A 22967-nucleotide genomic window follows, 5' to 3' on the forward strand; every position below is an offset into this window, starting at 1 on the left:
ATTTTTCTGTATGGTGTTACGAAGTGCTCTAATTTCATTCTTTTACATGTCCAGTTTTCCCAGCACCACCTATCGTAGAGGCTGTCTTTTCTCCATTGTATATTCTTGCCTCCTTTATCAAAAATAAGGTGACCATATGTGTGTGTGTTTATCTCTGGGCTTTCTATCCTGTTCCATTGATCTATATTTCTGTTTTTGTGCCAGTACCATACTGTATTGATTACTGTAGCTTTGTAGTATAGCCTGAAATTGGGGAAGCTGATTCCTCCAGCTCCATTTTTCTTTCTCAAGATTGCTTTGGCTATTCACAGTCTTTTGTGTTTCCATACAAATTGTGAAATTTTTGTTCTACTTCTGTGAAAAATGCCATTGGTAGTTTGATAGGGATTGCACTGAATCTGTAGATTGCTTTGGGTAGTATAGTTATTTTCACAATATTGATTCTTCCAATCCAAGAACATGGTATATCTCTCCATCTGTTTGTATCATCTTTAATTTCTTTCATCAGTGTCTTATAGTTCTGCATACAGGTCTTTTGTCTCGTCTCCTTAGGTAGGTTGATTCCTAGGTATTTTATTCTTTTTGTTGCAGTGGTAAATGGGAGTGTTTCCTTAATGTCTCTTTCAGATTTTTCATCATTAGTGTATAGGAATGCCAGAGATTTCTGTGCATTAATTTTGTATCCTGCTACTTCACCAAATTCATTGATTAGCTCTAGTAGTTTTCTGGTAGCATCTTTAGGATTCTCTATGTATAGTATCATGTCATCTGCAGTGACAGCTTTACTTCTTTTCCAATTTGGATTCCTTTCATTTCTTTTTCTTCTCTGATTGCTGTGGCTAAAACTGCCAATACTATGTTGAATAACAGTGGTGAGAGAGGGCAACCTTGCCTTGTTCCTGATCTTAGAGGAAATGCTTTCAGCTTTTCACCTTTGAGAACGATGTTTGTCATAAATGGCCTTTATTATGTTAAGTTCCCTCTGTGCCTACTTGCTGGAGGGTTTTTATCATAAATGGGTGTTGAATTTTGTCGAAAGCTTTTTCTGCATCTATTGAGATGATCATAAGGTTTTTCTCCTTCAGCTTCTTGATATGGCTTATGCCATTGACTGAGTTGCGTATATTGAGGAATCCTTGCATTCCTGGGCTAAACCCCTGGTGATCATGGTGTATGATCCTTTTAATGTGTTGTTGGATTCTGTTTGTTAGTATTTTGTAGAGGACTTTCGCATCTATCTTTCTCAGTGATATTGGCCTGTAGTTTTCTTTCTTTGTGACATCTTTGTTTGGTTTTGGTATCAGGGTGATAGTGGCCACGTAGAATGAGGTTGGGAGTGTTCCTCCCTCTGCTATATTTTGGAAGAGTTTGAGAAGGATAGGTGTTAGCTTTTCTCTAAATGTTTGGTAGAATTCGCCTGTGAAGCCATGTGGTCCTGGACTTTTGTTTGTTGGAAGATTTTTTAATCACAGTCTCAATTTCAGTGCCTATGACTGATCTGTTTATATTTTTTATTTCTTCCTAGTTCACTGTTGGAAGGTTGTGCTTTTCTATGAATTTGTCCATTTCTTCCAGGTTGTCCATTTTATTGGCATATAGTTGCTTGTAGTAATCTCTCATGATCCTTTGTATTTCTGCACTCAGCTGTTACCTCTCCTTTTTCATTTCTAATTCTATTGATTTGAGTCTTCTCTCTTCTTTTCTTGATGAGTCTGGCTAACAGTTTATCAATTTTGTTTATCTTCTCAAAGAACCAGGTTTTAGTTTTATTGATCTTTGCTACTGTTTCCTTCATTTCTTTTTCATTTATTTCCTATCTGATCTTTATGATTTCTTTCCTTCTGCTAACTTTGGGTTTTTTTTGTTCCTCTTTCTCTAATTGCTTTAGGTGTAAGGTTAGGTCGTTTATTTGAGATGTTTCTTGTTTCTTGAGGTAGGATTTTATTCTATAAACTTCCCTCTTAGAACTGCTTTTGCTGCATCCCATAGGTCTTGTGTCGTCATGTTTCCACTGTCATTTATTTCTAGATATTTTTTGATTTCCTCTTTGATTTCTTCAGTGACCTCTTGGTTATTTAATAGTGTATTGCTTAGCCTCCATGCGTTTGCTTTTTTTTTTTTACAGATTTTTTCCTGTAATTGATATCTAGTCTCATAGCGTTGTGGTAGAAAAAGATACTTGATACGATTTCAATTTTCTTAAATGTGCCAAGGCTTGATTTGTGACCCAAGATATGATCCATCCTAGAGAATATTCCTTGAGTACTTGAGAAGAAAGTGTAATCTGCTGTTTTTGGATGGAATGTCCTATAAATATCAATTAAGTCCATCTCATTTAATGTATCATTTAAAGCTTGTGTTTCCTTATTTATTTTCATTTTAGATGATCTGTCCATTGGTGAAAGTGAGGTGTCAAAGTCCCCTACTATGATTGTGTTACTGTTGATTTCCCCTTTAATGGCTGTTAGCATTTGCCTTATGTATTGAGGCGCTCCTAGGTTGGGTGCCTAAATATTTACAACTGTTATATCTTCTTCTTGGATTGATCCCTTGATTATTATGTAGTGGCCTTCCTTGTCTCTTGTAATATCTTTATTTTAAAGTCTATTATATCTGATATGAGCATTGCTACTCCAGCTTTCTTTTGATTTCCATTTGAATGGAATACCTTTTTCAATCCCCTCACTTTCAGTCTGCATGTGTCCCTAGGTCTGAGGTGGGTCTATTGTAGACAGCATATATACGGGTCTTCTTTTGTATCCATTCAGCCAGTCTATGTCTTTTGGCTGGAGCATTTAACCCATTTACATTTAAAGTAATTATTGATATGTATGTTCCTATTACGATTTTCTTAATTGTTTTGGGTTGTTATTGTAGGTCTTTCCCTTCTCTTGTGTTTCCTGGCTAGAGAAGTTCCTTTAGCATTTGCTGTAAAGCTGGTTGGGTGGTACTGAATTCTCTTAACTTCTGCTTGTCTGTAAAGGTTTTAATTTCTCCATTGAATCTGAATGAGACTGTCGCTGGGTAGAGTAATCTTGGTTGTAGGTTTTTCCCTTGCATCACTTTAAATATGTCCTGCCACTCCCTTCTGGCTTGCACATTTCCTGCTGGAAGATCAGCTGTTAACCTTATGGGGCTTCTGTTTTACGTTATTTGTTGCTTTTCCCTTGCTGCTTTTAATATTTTTTCTTTGTATTTAATTTTTGATAGTTTGATTAATATGTGTCTTGTCGTGTGTCTCCTTTGATTTATGCTGTATGCGACTCTGCGCTTCCTGGACTTGATTGACTATTTGCTTTCCCATATTAGGGAAGTTTTCAACTATAATCTTTTCAAATATTTTCTCAGTCCCCTTCTTCTTCTCTTCTTTTTCTGGGACCCCCATAATTCGAATGTTGGTGCGTTTAATGTTTTCCCCGTGGTCTCTGAGACTGTCCTGAATTCTTTTCATTCTTTTTTCTTCATTCTGCTCTGCGGTAGTTATTTCCACTATGTTATCTTCCAGGTCATTTATCCGTTTTTCTGCCTCAGTTATTCTGCTACTGATTTCTTGTAGAGAATTTTTCATTTCACTTATTGTGTTGTTCATCATTGTTTGTTTGCTCTTAATTTTTCTAGGTCCTTGTTAAACGTTTCTTGTATTTTCTCCTTTCTATTTCTAAGATTTTGGATCATCTTTACTGTCATTATTCTGAATTCTTTTTCAGGTAGACTGCCTATTTCCTCTTCATTTGTTTGGTCTGATGGGTTTTTACCTCGCTCCTTCATCTGCTGTGTTTCTCTGTCTTCTTATTTTGCTTAACTTACTGTGCTTGGGTTCTCCTTTTCACAGGCTGTAGGTTCACAGTTCCCATTGTTTTTGGCGTCTGCCCCCAGTGGCTAAGGTTGGTTCAGTGGGTTGTGTAGGCTTCCTGGTGGAGGGGACTGGTGCCTGTGTTCTGGTGTGGAGGACCGCATCTGGTGGTGTGTTTTGGGGTGACTGTAACCTTATTATGGTTTTAGGCAGCCTCTCTGCTAATGGGTGTGGTTGTGTTCCTGTCTTGCTAGTTGTTTGGCATAGGATATCCAGCACTGTAGCTTGAGGTCGTTGAGTGGAGCTGGGTCTTAGCATTTAGATGGAGATCTCTGGGAGAGCTTTCGCCGTTTGATATTATGCGGAGCAGGGAGGTCTCTGGTGGACCAATGTCCTGAACTCGGCTCTCCCACCTCAGAGGCACAGGCCTGACATGTGGCTAGAGCACCCAGACCCTGTCAGCCACATGGCCAGGTATGTGGGGAGTTTCTTGCCTTTGGGGAAGTCTGAGGTCTTCTACCAGCGTTCAGTAGGTGTTCTGTAGGAGTTGTTCCACCTGTAGATGTATTTCTGATGTATTTGTGGGGAGGAAAGTGATCTCCACATCTTATTCCTCCGCCATCTTGAAGGTCTCCCTCCTCTAGCCCTCTTGTCAACAAATATGCCAAATGAGAACCCAGAGCCATCCGCAGAGCTATTATTATGATGGATACTGATAAAAAGCATACCTTTACCATTAGAAAACAGTACTAATAATCTCATACTGGGGACATCAGTACTACCAGAACAAATTCTACTTAAAAACATACGTGAGCTAAGATTGAAAAGCATTTTCCTGCTAATTTCAGACATATGGGAAGGCCTAAATAGTACTGTGACACTTGGCAGAGCAGCTAGAGGTAATGTGTGCAAGAATTTCTGGCTGAAATCCTATTTTCTGATGACTTATACTCAGTTACAAACTAAACTTGGCGCACATCTTAGCTTAGCAGAACTCCATCAAATACAACAAAAATAAAGATTAAGGGTGGGGAAAAACCCTATAAACTTGACTTTCAGAAAAGACCAGAGCATTGTTTGCAAGGGAAACGAAAGGAAATTCTCAATACTTACTAATGTTTTTATATAGAAAATTACATTTGGCAAGTGCTGAGATCAATTACAGTCTAATAATTTCCAGTATCTTGAAAGGAATAAATAATTACAAGGAGCAAGAATTGAACCCAGGAAAGGTTCTGTCAGTTCTAGAAATAATTGCTTTTACTCTTCAATTTTTCAAAGTTTCACTTTTTTAGTGGCGTCAACTGGCTCAGCCCACTGTCATGTACAAAAATAAAATGGACTAATAAAACTTTAATTTCTTAGAATAACAAAACAGAATTTGAGAATAGTCTAAACACGGACATACAGCTCCTAAAATTTTAAGGGAGTAGACACTTGTTTTAGAGCCCTAAATAATCTGGTAACCTTAAATAGAGACTTTAATTTTAGTAACTTTTGGGAATTGGTGCTCTCCGTTAACTCTGATCTTTCATTTGTATTTAGACCTTTAGTTTTCAATCAGAGGAGATCTAAATGTTGAGGTTAAGTGTTTTAGTAGATGAAAGATGATTACTAGTAACATTAAAATACCTCTAGTCAAATGACCATGTAACCTCTACAAATATTTATTACTGTAACTTCTACAAATATTTATTTCTTTGTTTATTTATTCAACCATTCACCAAATATTTATTTAGCACATGCTAGGCAAAATGCAAAACAATGGTAAAATCTACTAAAAAGTACAAATATATATCCATTTACAGATTTTTTGATAGCTCCCATTGTTTGAGGCACCACAATCTAAAAAAACACTTGAGATAGATCTTGAAATATATCTAAATTTAAAAAAATAATATACATTTTTCTAATGTTATTATGAAAGTAAGAGACAAAAGGAAGTATTTGATTGGTTACATGGGAGAGAAAGGCCTCCAAAACTGGCTGACCTCTGAGGTGATGGAGAATAAGAAACTGTGCAAATGTCCTTTAAAAAGTATCTCTCAGGAATACCAATCGAGTCTCAGAGGCTAAAGATTAGATGTAATCCCTTCTTCCTTCTTTCATTCTCTCTTGTTTGTCTTTGCTCTATTCCTTTGGTCTTTTCTCATTGCTTACACATAAATATACTCGATTTAGACGGAATTAATAAAGCCACATTAGAAACTGCTCATAGAAAATTCAGTGGAAAAGGGACAGAGGCACATCTAATGGTAATAACAAAACAAAATAGAAAACTTTGTTGACAAGAAGGAAATAAAAGTTTTTCTAGTAGAGTTAAAGAATAACTGTTTCTCAAGTGCCTATTCAATGGCAGGGAGGGTGCTACACTACCAAACGTTAAACCCACATCTACATGTTTACGTGTCTACTGTGAATGGTGAGATGGGTGTAGGAAGGTGGTTGTCCAGAAAAAAAAAAAAAAAAAGACTTGTGAATGTTCCATTATGAGAAGGTAGATACATAAAACAATTAACTACTACGAATAAGTCAAATGTCCATATGTTAACAGATAATGCTAAAAAAAAAACCCCCAAAAAACTGTTGAGGAAAAACAAATTGAAAGGTATAAATTCAGTATGATCTCATCTATGTAAACTTAAAAATAATATCCCATATATATAGACACAGACATAATCAGATACAGATATATAATATAAAGGAATGAAATACAAAATCTTATATAAGTTATAGTATCTATGGCGATAGGTAAATAGAAAGAATGGTAATTTTTTTTTCACTTTAAAAAATAGATATCCGAAGCAACTTTAGAAGTATTAACATTTTAAAATATGGCAGTGGAGATGGTGGCCAAGGTGGTGAGTAGGAGGACCCTGAGCTCACCTCCTCCCATAGCAAACGAAAATTACAACTGTTTACAGAGCAACTCTCAATGGGAATGATCTAAAGTCTAGCAGAAAAGATCTTCTACAACTGAAGATAAGGGAGGAGCCACAACAAGATCAGTAAGAGGGGTGGAGATGCCATATAGTCAAGACCCACATCTCTAGGTAGGTGGCCCACAAATAGCAGTATAATCACAATTGCATAGATTTGCCCCAAGAAGCAAGGAGTCTGAGCACCACACTGGGCTCTGAAGCCTGGGGGTCTTGCACCAGGAAGATGAGCCCACAGTATTTCTGGCTTTGAAGGCCAGCAGAGCTTGCATTCAGGAAAGCCGGAAGGCTACGGGAAACAGACTCTGCTCTTAAAGGGCACATGCAAAATCACACATATGCAGAGACCCAATGCAGAAGCAATAATTTGAAAAGAGTCTGAGTCAGACACACTTGCTGATCTTGGAGAGCCTCCCAGAGAGGCAAGAGGCTACTGGGACTTACCCTGGTGACAGAGACACTGGTGGCAGGCTTAGCCTACAATGAGAACACTAGTGCTGGCAGGCACCATTTTGGAGTCCTCCCTCTAGTTTATGAGTGCCGAGACCTGGCCCCACTCGCCAACTTTTCAGCATTAGTCCTGGGATGCCCCAGGCCTAGTAGCCAGCCTTGCAGGGACACAGCCCCACCCACAGTCAGGCTAGCACCGGGTCCAGGACTTACTGGGTCATGCAGGCAGCTAACTGGGACACAGGCCCCCCACCGCCCACCAGTGGTCAGCAGCCTCTGTACTAGGCAGGGCCTGGCAACCAACCAGGCTGGAGACCAGTCACATCAGCACACAGTAATCAGCCCCACAACAGAAGGGCCCATGCAGCCTACATAGGGGAAGGAATACCTAGATCATACAGCTACAGTGAACAGAGGGGAGTGTGCAGCTCGGACCCATCAATGTCTCCTACGTAAGGCCAAATTTCCTAGATTGGGAAATGTAATTGACCTACCTAATATAGAGAAATAAAAGCAAATAATCAGGCAAAATAAGACAACAGAGGAATATTTTCAAAATGAAGGAACAAGGTAACATCTCAGAAGGGCTAAGTGAAGTGAAGATAAGCGATCTACCCAATAAAGAGTTCAAGGTGCTTGAGGAACTTGGGAGAAGAATCGCTGAACACAGTGAAAAGTTTAACAAAGACTTAGAAAATATAAAGAAGAGACAAACAGAGCTGAAGAATACAATGACTGCAATAAAAAAGAAGGAATCAACAGTAGATTACATGATACAGAGGAAAGGATCAGCAAACTGGAAGACAGAGTAGTGGAGATCACTCAAGTTGAACAGAAAAAGAGAAAAGGATTTAAAAAAAAAATGAGGATATGTTAAGAGACCTCTGGAACAACATCAAATGTACTAAAACATTCTCATTATAGGGGTCCCAAAAAGAGAAGAGAGAAAGAAAGGAGGAGAGAACTTATTTGGAGACAAAATATCTGAAAATTTCCCTAACCTGGGAAAGGAAACAGATATCCAAGTCTAGGAAGCTCAGAGAATACCAAACAAGATAAACCCAAAAAGGTCCACACCAAGACATATTAGAATTAAAATGGCAAAAATTACAGATAAAGAGAGAATATTAAAAGCAGTAAGATAAAAGCAACTAGTTATATACAAGGGAACTCACAAAGGCTATCAGCTGACATTTCAGCAGAAATCCTTCAGGTCAGAAGAGAGTGACACAATATTCTGAAAGTGATGAAGGGAAAAACCCACAACTAATAATACTTTACTGAGCAAGGCTATAATTCAGATTTGATGGAGAGATAAAGAGTTTTACAGACAAGCAAAAGCTAAAGGAGTACAGGACCACTAAACCAGCCTTACAAGAGATGTTAAAGGAATTTCTCTAAGCAAAAAAGAAAAGAGTACAACTAGAAATATGAAAACTATAAAAGGAAAAATCTCATTGGTAAAAGCAAACATACAATAAAGCTGGAGGAATCAGGCTCCCTGATTTCAAGCTATACTACAAAGATACAGTCATCAAAACAGTATGGTACTGGCAAAAAAACATATAGATAAATGGAACAGAATAGAGAGCCCAGGAATGAACATACACTTATATGGGCAATTAGTCAATGACAAACGGGGCAACAACAATACACAATGGGGATAAGACAGCCTCTTCAATAAATGGTGTTGGGAAAACTGGACGCCTATATGCAAAAGAATCAAACTAGACTACCTTCTCACACCACATACAAAAATAAACTCAAAATTTATTAAAAACTTAAATGACCTGACACCATAAAACTCCTAGAAGAAAACATAAGCAGTATACTCTTGACACTGGCCTTGGCAATAACTTTCTGGAAATGTCTCTTTAGGCAAGGGAAACAAGAGCAAAAGTTAAAAAACGGGACTGCATCAAGCTAAAAAACTTCTGCACAGTGAAGGAAATTACCAACAAAACAAAAACGCTAGCTATTGAATGGGAGAAGATATTTGCAAGTGATAGATCTGGTAAGGGGTTAATATCCCAAATATATAAAACTCATACAACTCAACATCAAAAAATGAAACAACTGATTGAAAAATAGGCAGAGAATGTGAACAGACATGTTTTTCAAAGAAGACATATAGATGGCAATGGACACATGAAAAAATGCTCAACATTACTAGTCATCAGGGAAATGCAAATTAAAACCACAATGAGATATCACCTCACACCTGTGAGAATGGTTATTATCAAAAAGACAACAAATAATAAGTGTTGGTGAGGATGTGGAGAAAAAGGAACCCTAGTCAACTGTTGGTGAGAATGTAAATTGGTGCAGCCACTATGGAAAATAGTATGGAGGCTCCTCAGAAAATTAAAAACAGAACTGCCACACTATCCAACAATTCCACCTCCGAGCATTATTCGGACAAAAACAAAAACAGTGATTTGAAAAGATATATGTACCCCTATGTTCAATGCAGCACTATTTACAACAGGCAAGATATGGAAGCAACCTAAGTGTCCATCAATAGATAAATGGATAAAGATGTGGTATACAACTCAGTCATAAAAAAGAATGAAGTCTTGCCATTTGTGACAACATGGATGGACCTAGAGGATATTATGCTAAGTGAAATAAGTCAGACAGAGAAAGACAAATGCTGTATGGTTTCACGTATATGTGGAATCTAAAAACCAAAACAAATGAACATAAAAGAACAGACTCATAGATACAGAATGTAACAAAGAGGTGGTTACCAGAGAGAAGGGGGATTGGGAGATGACTGCAATAGTTGAGGGAGATTAAGAGGTACAAAATTTCAGTTACAAAAAAAATGAGTCACAGGGATGAAATGTAAAGCATGGGGGATATAGATAGCTATACTGTGATATCTTTGTGACAGATGATAACCAGACATATCATAGTGATCATTTTGTAATGTACAGAAATATTGAATCACTATATTGTGTACCTGGAACTAACATAGTGATGTAGGTCAATTATACCTCAATTTGTAAAAATGTGTAAACACTGGGAAGAAATGCATAAAAATGCTAACAATGAAGGTTCTCTCAGGGGGGGTATTATGGGTGATTTTGAATTTTTCCTTTATGTTTTTATGCATTTCTATTTGTCTGCAATGAACATGTATGTTTTGCTTATAAAGTTAGAAAGAAAACAATAAATGTCATCAAAAATGAAAATCTTGAAATAAAATATGGCAGTAGGTACATCTATTATTTTCTGTAGGCTTAAACTACTTCATGATAAAATTTAATATATTTTTAAATTTTGTTGTTTAAAAGAAGAATGCTGTAGAAATTTAGGCAATTAGAAGGAGCTAGTCTAGTAAGTCCAATTTTCTTACTTTTGAGCCCAGAATACACAAGGCTGATTATTTTCTGTTTTTAGCAAGAGGAACAATGGAGAGTTAATGTAGAAGAAGAAACTGTCCTTGATATGATGAATCATTGGCACTTTTGGCAAATGGATGGTCATTTCTAGAAGGAAGTGAATTATCTGAACATAATTATATTTAATCCTCTAGTTTTAAAAGAGTGTTTCAACTCACACACTATCCACGTAGGTTACTCTTTTTCTTCCTTACGGGGTGTGAATGTGAAGCTTTAGGGGCACAGTCAATGGATGCTACATTTTCATTGCTGCTAAAAATGTGTAATTAGAGTCTGGATTTTGAAATAACAATTGGCACACATAAAGTACTGACTAGCTGTGCAAGACCACAACTGACTTTTTATTTTTAAACTCCTCACAAAACTTCCTCTTGATTCAAAATTGCCATCAGACATTTTCTAATGTAATTAGAAAGGAAGCCACAAACATCTTAACTTTGGATCATATGTAATTTTTAGAATTAATAGCAAGATCCGGAGAGTTTTGTTTCTTTGCTTTTAAATCAGAGTAGTAACTAAGTCTGAAACATTTCACTAGTGAGGCCAGACTCACTTGAGATATATTGTTAAACCTGAGGGGTGAAAATACATCACAGACACAAGTGGTGTTACACAGCACACATTTTTCTGAAAACGTAGTCTCTGTGCATGAGGATTAGATATATAACCACAATAAGAGAGCATACTGGCCTATAATTTTCAACATTACATCCTTGTATTTTTTATTGTACGCTATTTTTCAACTGGTAGAGGAACATGGTCTCATAAAGCTAATATTTATTCTTCCATGTTTATAGAGCTAATAGAGCACTTCAGGAAATGAGAAACTCTGAGAAGTCACTTATAACTTGGTGTCCCGTGCGCCAAAGAAGAGAGGACAGGAAAGTCACCATGTTTGAAAAATTGGGCTCAGGAACTCAGTTATAAAGCTTTAAATAATTAAACAACACAAGATAAGGGAGGCCTTTGATGTTATTTCTATCTCCATAAACGTAGTCTATTTATAGATGATAAATCTTATCATGTAGGATTCTTCATTTTACTAGAGAGCAAAGAAAAAGAGTCCTTTAGTTCAGTTCCCATGTGCAACTCTGTAGCTGCTGTGTGTATTTCGTGCAAGCTAAGGAGGAGAGTAACTGTAACAACCAAGATACCCCTACTTATAACTGTGTTTTTGTTTTTGTTTTTGTTTTTTCCGGTACGCGGGCCTCTCCCGTTGCGGAGCACAGGCTCTGGACGCGCAGGCTCAGCGGCCATGGCTCACAGGCCTAGCCGCTCGGTGGCATGTGGGATCTTCCCGGACTGGGGCACGAACCCGTGTCCCCTGCATCGGCAGGCGGACTCTCAACCACTGCGCCACCAGGGGAGCCCTAACTGTGTCTTTAAATCATGAATTCTTCTCATTTTCTTATTAAGTAACCTCTGTACTAGGGAATTCAATGATTCCTTATGTTAAGTCCAAAGAAAATAGCAGTGAATGAGAATTTGTTTTTCTATGGAAAGATTGTGCCTATATTACGGTAAATGTCTCAAGAGATCACACCCCTTAACAAAGCTTTTGTGGGAGAAATTTCCAGAAGCTGTTTCTATGTCCTTTCCTTCTTTTTTTTTTTTGCGGTACGCGGGCCTCTCACTGTTGTGGCCTCTCCCGTTGCGAAGCACAGGCTCGGGACGCGCAGGCTCAGCGGCCATGGCTCACGAGCCCAGCCGCTCCACGGCATGTGGGATCTTCCCGAACCGGGGCACGAACCCGCGTCCCCTGCATCGGCAGGCGGACTCTCAACCACTGCGCCACCAGGGAAGCCCTGTCCTTTCCTTTTAATGGATAGCCTTACTTGAGATATTGGAAGAATCCAGAGAAATAAAAGGCATCAAGTCATTTCCTCGTTCTCTGCAGACATGAAGAATGGAGGGCAGGAATGGGGGCAGCTGCCAGAAGATAAGTGAGGGACAAGGCAGAAATGTGGATGGAGGGTGGGTGAGGGATATCGGGGCTGATGCGAGAGAGAGTTTCAGCTGCAGTGAAGGGCCCTTTGAGCTACCCGCAAACTGATTCCTGAACTACCGAGGAAGCCTGTGACACGGAGCAGAGAGCTGACGCTGGGGGGCATGATACAAAGCAAGTGAAAAACGACTCCTTTGCTACTGACCTGTTCTAGTCTTGCCTTGGACTTCAGATGCTCTACCCCCCCTTCCTTTCTCAGTGACTGAGCTGATGACACCTTTGCAACACCAGTCCCACTATTTCCTCTGGGGTCCGAGCCCTGTCTTTTCTGTAAGTCCCCAGAGCTGTCTACTCTCTCCTGTTTCCCTGCACTGAGTTCTGATGTTATCTTCTGAAAGTACTCTGTTCCTTCTCTCCATGTTCCCATATCAAACAACAGTGATCTCCCCTAAACACCAAACCAGAAATTCTGGTTCTCCAAAAGAGTATCCATATAGACACGTTGGTGTGTTTCGAGACAGCTGAAAAGCCAGTGTAGACCCAGCACTGAAGAATGATAGGGGGGAAGAGAATGGCACCCAGAGTTAAAAACTGGGGTCCAGGCCCGGCCCCACCATTTGCTCAACTCTGCCCATTTCAGCATGCTCAACTCTCACCGGCGACCCTCTGGTCTGGGCAATCCGGGTCCTCCTCTGCAGGGACAGGCAAAGGAGGTTTGAATTTGGTTATCACGTCAACTGGGGACTGGGTGGCGGGGTGCTGCTGGTCTTTAGTTCCTTGAAGGCAGGGCTACTAACCTTTCTATTGATCAAATCCATGGGCTGATCTTGCATCACAGAGAAGTATCCCCCTGCAAATGTCAATAGTGGCCCCACTGAGAAACAACAATAGATGATTTTTCATGTTCCTGCAACCTGTCTGTATTCTCAAACTTAAGTGGAATGCAGAGAACTTAAGAGACTCAGCACAAAACTGTGGGGATCAATAAATTTGTGGACTGTACAGTTTCACAGGAACGGTTCAGAAAAATGGGTTTCTCTCTCCTGAAGACAAAAAGGATGACTTGAGACTTAAGTCTATGATGATACAGGGGGACTCTGACCATATATTCTGTCTCCATAACAGAAGAAATAAAGTGCCACGCGAGGATGTCGAGAAACACTTAGGTTTTCTAGACAGTGAGGTTTCTAAGAAAGGAGAATCTGTATTAGGATTCAAAGGGAAAGTGGATACCTAGGTATAAAGGTCGGAAAACAAATAGCTTCTCATTGGTTTCGGACAGTTCAAGTGGGATCTTATTTGCGGACTAGGGAAGAACATTTAGGTAACTTCTCAAGTCCTTTCTAGCACCTCTTTTTCCGTCAGACACTTGTTACATCTCTGCACACCGTAACATCCTACCAAGCTGACAGACTGGAGAGTTAAAGAAGGAGACACAACCTCCCATCCGTCCTCTCCCCCAATATGTATGTACCACATGCCTCACCCTTCAAAGTGAATCAATCATGGGGCCCAGCAATGAAGGGTGCAGTGGGAAAACTGGAATCTAGCCCAGCACTGCAGTGAAATCTACTTTGATTTCTCAGTAAGAGAAGTTAAAAAAAAAACCCACAGTAGAGGGCCATTACAGGAGAAAACATTTGTCACCGTGGACAGAATAAAAGTCCAACCGAATGAAATAAAAGTCTGTGGGAAAAGACATGTCATTCTAGGGAAAGTACTCTGTTCCTTCTCCCTTGCTCTTCACTTAGTTTTTATCCACTCAGTGAGCCAAGAGCCAAGCTTTATCTGCTCTCTTGCTCATTTTTCCATCTATGAAAGATGGGTGGATTAATTTCAGCCTTTAGGTAGGTCTTTGTCAGAAAGCACTTTCAGAATAAAAGTGGTTTACTTGGTACCATCTCAGAAGCAGAACACGCACTTCCAAAATAAAATGCTTGCTTTGCTAGCAAGCTCTGTCTTTAAGTGAGCAACAATACTGTTAGTGATTTTTCGCGTTGTTAACGCACACACATTAAACAACCACCACCATCCCCCTGTTCTATCCTAATCAATCATAGGGTGAGGACCCCTTGGCAGAGCTAAATGAAAACATTCTGGCTACTGAGATTTTATAATTTGAAAAATGTCATAATGATAACACTAGTTGATACTGACAAATGCAGTTTTGATTTTCAATGTTTCAAAATATAATTTATCAGCGAGGTCTTAGCTAATTGAAAGTACTTAACAAAATCTGATATATGTAGACGCTCAATAAAAATGTACTGGATCTGTTCAGTTAGAATTTATGAACACAGAAATAAAACTTGTTTTAAGCCAACGTGGGGGATATATTTTATTTCTAATATCCTTGTAACATCCCCCAGAGTATCTAATAGTAAGTATGAGAAGGATCATATCAAATTTCTTCTCATTTAGATCCATCTCCCAATGAAATCAAAGGATTACAATCTGTGCATAACCTACTTCCACAGTTCTTATTGCAATAGGGTATGACTATTACCCATTTAAAAAATATCCCTCAAAATTAATAATAACTTCAGTGAGACAAATGGAAAAATTAACACAAACCTTAAGCCCTCCAGCAGATCAGAAGACAAATGTGTTCTTTGGGAACTTGACTGAAACAAGGTATTCACACAACTCTTTTAAATGGAAGCTGTTCACAAAGGAAGTCCCATGGAAGACACTGTAGCTCTGACATGCCAGATGCTTCTGGAAGGAGAAAAAAAGCACACCATTAGGATGTGTCCAAAGCACCATGACTGCCAGTAGCAGCCACTGTGGTCAGAAAGTGCCGTAGTAGCACCTACCGCTATTATTAAGATAACAGTATGAATTGCTATTGCTTTTGTACTCCCAGATCTTCTTACTCATAAATGACAGGGTGGATGGTAATCTTTCAGCATTGTGTTTAGAAACTTCTAAAGGCCAGCAGTATTTTATAACCAAGAGAACTCTGCTTTTCCCCTTATTTAACCAGACAAGGGTTGAAGGACGGTGCTCAGGGTATGAGCATGAAGGCGGGAACACTACTTTTCACTGAGAACCCACCAGCTGTGAGGCACTGGGCACAGACTCTTTACTCTGAACGATGGCCCTGCAATTAGAGGGCACTGGCCCCATTTTCCAGATAAGAAAGCTAAGGCACAGATTCCTGAAGTCAGGTTTACAGCCCAGGCATCAAAGCCTAAAAGGCCTCAGGGCTGACTCTCCCCCTCATTTCACTCTGTGGCCTGTGTGATTTAGAAAACTATTTCACTTGGTGCAGCCACTATGGAGAACAGTAAGAAGCTTCCTTCAAAAGCTACAAATAAAGTTACCATATGATCCAGCAATCCCACTCCTGGGCATGTATCCAGAAAATAAGGAAACTCTAATTCAAAAAGATACATGCACCCACAATGTTCATAGAAGCACTATTTACAATAGCCAGGATATGGAAGCAACCTAAGTGTCCCTGGACAGATAAATGGATAAAAAGATGTGGCACATACATACTATGGAATATTACTCAGCCATATAAAGGAATGAAATAATGCCATTTGCAGCAACATGGATGGACCTAGAAATTATCATACAAAGTGAAGTCAGTCGACAGAGAAAGACAAATATCATATGATATCATTTATATGTGGAATCTAAAACAAATGATACAGAAGAACTTATTTACAAAACAGAAATAGACTCACAGACATAGAAAACAAACCTATGGCTACCAAAGGCGGGGGGAGGGATAAATTAGGAGTATGGGATCAACAGAGACACACTACTATACATAAAATAGATAAACAACAAGGACCTACACTATAGCACAAGGAACTATATTCAATATCTTGTAAAACTATAACGGAAAATAATCTGAAGAAGTATATATACAACTGAATCACTTTGCTCAACACCAGAAACTAACACATCATTGTAAATCAACTACACTTCAATAAAAAAAGAAAAATATTCCATAAACAGAAATATTATTGACAAGAGAACAGGTAATGCTGCAATATACTAAGGTAACTCACATACTACTAAATTGATCAAGAAAATTCCTCTCCTCATTTGCTTTAGTTTTATATCAGACATTGTTTTATTGAGTCAGGCCCCACAGAAATACAGATAGCCAACTTTAAGCAGTGCACTTCCTCTCCCACCTTCCTCCTTATGCAAAGAGAGCTCTTTGGAAACCCAGTGGTGCCCATGGGTTGCAGGGCCGGTTTGTGTGCTGTGTGACATCAAGGAGATAGCAAAGCAAACGGCCCATCTTCCTCTGATGCCTCCATGTGACCCACAGTGCCTTCATCGTCCCAGTGAAGGAGAACATCACCTTTCCCTAAGGGGAATGGCATCCCTGACGCAACCAGGAATAGAGCCTGCATCTTCTGTGGATGTCTCTGAGTGACAGGACTGCATCTCCTCGTAGCTATATCCATCTTAACAGCTAAAGGGTGGCTGACAAGTCTCGGCAGGGCTCCATCTAGGTTTCCGTTCTTATTTTTAGTCAAAAATCTACATGTTTTGGGTTGTTCCATTGCCAACAGCTTACTCGCCACCAGCCGTCCCAGCACCCACTCTTACAGCATGTTTCAGGGTCACTGCCCACCAGTCAATCACTTCAAAATTCCCCTCAACGTGCCAGCTTTTAATGCCATAGCCTTCTGCATGAGCCTTGGAACTTCTGGTCATAACCACACTATACTTGGGAAGCTCCTCGGAAAAGCTAGAGAAGGATAAAGCAGGAAGGTCACATGGAACTTTTAAAAATTTTATTTTAATTTAGGCAACAAAAGCTTAAGGCATGAATAAAGAAACAAGGAAGAACAACTGATAGAGTTTTCAGAGCTCTGCAGAACTGGAGCCTAGGATTATTACGTGGGGAAAGAAAAAAAAGAGAACAGAGCCAAACAGAGCCAGTTTATCTTTGCATAAAAGGAAGAAGAGCTTGACAAAGAACAGGGAATGAAAATACCTGGACCATGGACTCTAACCTAAATGACGGGAATACAAAATGAATAGAAACTCTTCTTAAAATCTCACATACTAGCTTTCTGATTTCCTCACATCCCTTAAAAACAAAGTTTCGGGTGGTATGCCTAAACGTGTACCCTGTTTCCCATAAAACCTCGACGGTAATTTCCAAACATTCACTCAACCACTATTTACTGTACACTTCTTTTTTGCATACTTCTTTTATTTTTAAAATTTTTATTGAAATATAGTTGATTTATAATGTGTTAGTTTCAGATATATAGCAACATGATTCAATTATACATATATGTATATAAATATATATATTCTTTTTTACATTCTCTTCCACTATAGGTTATTACAACATATTGAGTGTAGTTCCCTGTGCTATACAGTGGGTCCTTGTTAGTTATCTATTTTATATATAGTAGTGTATTTTTTTTTTTTCCCGTCATGTGGGCCTCTCACTGTTGTGGCCTCTCCCGTTGCGGAGCACAGGCTCCGGACGCGCAGGCTCAGCGGCCATGGCTCACGGGCCTAGCCGCTCCGCGGCATGTGGGATCTTCCCGAACCGGGGCACGAACCCGTGTCCCCTGCATCGGCAGGCGGACTCTCAACCACTGCGCCACCAGGGAAGCCCAGTAGTGTATGTATTTTAATCCTAAACTCCTAATTTATCCCTCTCCCCCTTTCCTCTCTGGTAGCCATAAATTTGTTTTCTGTGTCTGTGAGTCTATTTCTGTTTTAAAAATAAGTTCATTTGTATCCTTTTTTTAGATTCCACATATAAGTGATATCATATGATATTTGTCTTTCTCTAAGCCAGACAGAGAAAGACAAATATCATAGTTCATACTTCTGAGTCAGTCAGTATGTCAGAAAATTCCAGGCACACTGATAAAAGCAAGATAGCCTTTCCCTCAAGCATGTTACTGCTTTGGAAGCGGATGCAACGTGGACATCAAAAATTATGAGAAGGTGGTACTAATACGTGTTTGAAAGAATGGGGTCTGGACCAGACTGCCTAGGGCTGTTCTTGCTTCATCACTAACTAGCTGTATGATCTTGGGCAAGGTATTTAAACTCTTTAACCTTGGCTTCCTCATCCGTAAAATGCAGAAATGATATACTTCCCACGTAGGCTGCTGTGAGCATTAAGTAAGATAACCTATACAACTGCTTGGCACAATAAGGGGTGCATGGTAAGAACTCATCAATTGTTAGGAAGGAGTGGTAGTGCTGTTATATAACACAGCGTGATGATGTCAGTGAGGGAGAAAGTGCTCTGAAACTTTGAAAGGGCTGGCGATCCTCTATCTCAGGAATGAGGGCAATCTAGAAGGCTTCAGTAAGGAAGGTAGCATTCAAGATCAACCATAACTAAACACACACAAATAATTAGGCTTTCACAGAAATCCTCTAATGATAATTGAAAAGCTAGAAAATGAGCTACTTCAGAAAAAAAATAGGTCCATGAAATTAGACATTATTTTCCAGGATTTGGTGTGAAAGTAGATATCTACCATAATGACATAGCCAGGGAACGATACAAAGAAGAAAATCTATGTACTGCTACCAAGAAAGATACAATATCCCACTGGGTCCTGTTCTATTCAACTGTAATCCAAAATGACACCAGGGCTTTTTAATGGAATTGGCAAGCTCTGGGCACACCATTTTTAAACTTAGCCTCAAATTTAAGTCACAGGGCTTGTGACTCAAATCTCCAATGTGACCTTTACAGGGTATTGTTCAAGGAAACATGCCTGTCACTGCTCAGAGACACTATACACCCTTTTATTCCGGAAAGTATGATGAAAAGATACACTATATTGTTATAAGCACAGAGCCACAAAAGGATTCCGGCTTTGATTCTCCAGAAGCAATGAAAACAAAGACTCTATTTGATTTTGTATCATTCATGTAGAAATGCTGTCTTATCACATTAATGAACATTCCTACTTCCCCCATATTCTGGACTTTATTTGATTCAAAAGAAGCTTGGCAGGAATCTCGTCATTTATGGATTTAAAATATAATGCCTCTGACTAAATCCCCCTTTCAAGGGCTTACTGAGCCACGCTACTTGTCTTTGTCAGACCCATAGGATACTGTACTGAACAGTAGAGCTAAAAGCATACAGTGACTTGAATTCTCTCACCCCTTCTCTGCTTCCCAGCCCTGGGAGGTCCTGCTTAAAGAGAGGGACCTTGCAAAAGACGTGGTGTCATCATTCCTTTCTCACCCTTCTTTATCCCTTCCACTGAATTAGGAAACCCTATCAACTCCTCTTCCCATTCATCCATCTCATGACATCACATTTCATGTACTACCATATGCTTTTTGCTGGTGTTCCTTCTTGTAGCTCATCCTACAAACAGTCAAAAGATTTGGCATCTTGTTTGACTGGTCGATGGTGGTGAGAAATAAATATCAGAATAAAAAAAATGAAAGAATGAATGCATAAATGAAATATTTTTTAAAATGTAACTCTAATTATATTCAACCACAACTCAAGAACTTACCGCGGCTCCCTATTTTCTTAAGGATCAGCTCTACATCCTCATTAGGAATACCTGTTCCCACCACCCTCTCTAACCTTAAAACAGACTATTTATGACCCAAACCCTTGGGTCAATTAGAAATAGTTTGCTCATTATATTATAGTGAATCTCAACTAAGGATGCATCGTTAATCACCCAGGTCAACTGAATTGGAATCACCAGAGGAAAATCCTCACTATGCATTTTTAAAATGCTCCACAGGTGATTCAGGTGTACATCACTTGTTAGGAACTGCTGCTGTGTCTCCTCCTCCTCTAGGTGTATGAACCCACCTAACATAGCACATGGAAGCCTCACCTTTTCTTTTGATACATTTATTTATTTATTTATTTTTGGCTGCATTGGGTCTCTGTTGTCGCGCACGGGCTTCTCACTGCGGTGGCTTCTCTTGTTGCGGAGCACCGGCTCTAGGCGCACGGGCTTCAGCAGTCGTGGCTCGCGGGCTCTAGAGCGCAGGCTCAGTAGTTGTGGCGTGCGGGCTTAGTTGCTCTGGGGCATGTAGGGGAAGCCTCACCTTTTCAGTGAATCTTCCTAGGCCATAACAATATTCCATCCCTTCTCTAGTTTCTCATCATAGAGTTAAAACATTTCAAACTAGAAAGGATCTTCCATTGATTCTCTTGATTGACTCTGTACTAGTATTCACACCCTTGTGTAATCCCCTCTCCTTCCCCACCTTGAGTGTGGGCTACACCTAGTGTCTTCTGATGAACAGAGTATGGCAGAAGGGATGGGAAGTGACCTCTCTCTTGCCCTGACTCTAATGATGCCAGCTGCCATGTTGTGAAGTGCTCTATGGAGAGGACCATTTGGCAAGGGACCGAGGCCCTCAGTCCACCCACCTGTCGGGAACTGAACCCTGCCAACAGCCACTGAGGGAACGTGGAAATGGATGCTGCCCCAGTTGAGAGGGGTGAACTTCAGATCCTGCCCCATTTGTAATAACTGTGCGTCTGGCCAACACCTTGATTGAAGCCTTGTGAGAGACCATGAGCTGGAAGGACCCTCTAAGCCACGGCCAGATTCCTGACTGTGACGGTTAATGTTATGTGTCAATTTGGCTAGGCCACAGTGCCCAGACATTTGGTCAGACACCAGTCAGATGCTGCTATGGAAGTATTTTTCAGATGAAATTAAAATTTAGATCAGTAGACACTGAGTAAAGCACATTATCCTGTGTAATACGGGTGGGTCTCATCCAGTCAGATGAGGGCCTTAAAAGAAACTAAGCTGAGATCTCCCAAGAAAGAGGCACTATGCCTGCAGACTGCCTTGGAACTTGAGCTGAAACGTGAACTCTTTCTTGGCTCTCCAGCCTGCCCTGCAGAGTTTGGACTTGCCAGCCCCCATAATCATGTGAGCTAATTCTTTGCAATAAAGTTCTCTATAAAATAGATGGGTAAAGATATATACCTGCATATATCTATATTTGTGTGTATATATATATTTGCATGTATAGATATATACACTACACACACACACACACACACAAACACCCTGTTCTGTTTCTCTGGGGAATCTCCTAAGTTTCAGGGTAATTTGTTAAGCAGCAATACACAGCTAATATGAGACTCCTCCCCCTCCACAGCACTATTACTTCTTAAATTCCTCTCTAATTAGGGCCTTCAAGCTCTGTCAAGGTAGGCACCATGTTCACCATGCTTGCAACCAAACCTACAGCTCCCAGTATTGTGCCTGGTATATGGCAGGTGCCCAATACATATTTGTAAAATAAACTAGTCAGTGATAAAGCTTTAGCAGCAGTGTCTTCCTATAACCAATAAATAAATAAAAACAAAAAACCAAATACTAAACAAAACAAAATCAATGGAACAATTACCCAACTAAGATTCTTACTGTCTACAAGTACAGGTACCTTCACAAGAGGTAAAAATCAGTGTGAAATTTTTAAGGTGACACATATATCCCTTTACTAGTGAGAAAAAAAGTAAAGATGAGGAGAACTGAGACACATTTGGAGACTGGAGTGGAGATTTTATGGAGCTGGAGAATAAGACTAGAGTGTGAATTCCAGAAAAACACATGTGAAGTTTTGGTGACTGGCTTAGAGCTATTGGAAGTGTTTTTGTTTCAGGTGGATGTTGACTAGGAGTGTGTTTTTGAAGATAAATGTGGCATCAGCGTTCAGAATAAGAAAAAAAAAGGAGAGGACTACTGCTAACAGAGTGAATTAGAGAGATAGGCGTGAAAATATAAAGGAAGGCCCAGATGGAAGAAAAAGCAGAGAATACAGGAAATGCCGTGAATTAGACGGAATTCATGATAAAAGAGAAGAAACAGTCAAAGATTATAAGAAAATTTTAAGCCTGGGTTTGGCAAAAATTGTAAGAACACTGACAGAATGTGGAAATTCAAGGGGGGGAAAACTGCTGTGTGTCTCCATGCCCAGGAGGGTAGAAAGCAATAATCAAAGCGGCTTTTAAGATTTAGAAAAGTCACATTCCTTCCTATGATTATGAATATTGAAAACTCAAGGTCTGATAAATCCTCAAAGATCAGTACGGAATAGCAAAGACTACGTCCTCAATTTTTTCAACTGGGATGTAATTTACATACAGTACAACACACAGATTTTAAGTGTACATTTCAGTGAGCTCTGTCAAATGTAACCAACACAATAGTTAAGATAAAGAGCATTTTCATCACTCCAGAAAGCTCCTTTCCAGGCAAGCCCTTCCAAATGAGGAGTTCTGGTTTCTATCACCATTGATATCTTTGCCTATACTTGAACTTCATATATATAGAATCATACATTCTAAGTTATTTTTTTTGTCTGGCTTCCTTTGCACAACACAGTGATTATGTATTATTAATTTTGTATCCTGCAACTATCATTCTTTTTATATATCACTGCATTCTATTCCTAATTGTGGGTTAAAT

The 22967-nt window shown here is 39.5% G+C and overlaps 1 protein-coding gene across 8 annotated transcripts in view; it reads right to left on the reverse strand.

The window, feature by feature from the left end:
- The window catches only part of ENOX1 (ecto-NOX disulfide-thiol exchanger 1), a 611692-nt gene that overhangs the window by 283172 nt on the left and 305553 nt on the right, over positions 1-22967 (reverse strand). For 6 of the 8 annotated variants that reach the window (XM_027116194.1, XM_027116191.1, XM_027116190.1 and 3 more), the window contains one exon: positions 15109-15252. The gene's annotated coding sequence lies outside the window, so the exon portion shown is untranslated. Of the gene's footprint in view, positions 1-13331; positions 13385-15108; positions 15253-22967 lie in introns of all 8 variants that reach the window. The other 2 variants (XM_027116192.1, XM_027116188.1) reach the window with 1 other exon arrangement.

This window comes from Aethalodelphis obliquidens, unplaced genomic scaffold (genome assembly GCF_003676395.1).
Source record: "Aethalodelphis obliquidens isolate GAN/ISIS:26980383/991018 unplaced genomic scaffold, ASM367639v1 scaffold16, whole genome shotgun sequence".
In the NCBI taxonomy this organism is placed as follows: domain Eukaryota; kingdom Metazoa; phylum Chordata; class Mammalia; order Artiodactyla; family Delphinidae; genus Aethalodelphis; species Aethalodelphis obliquidens.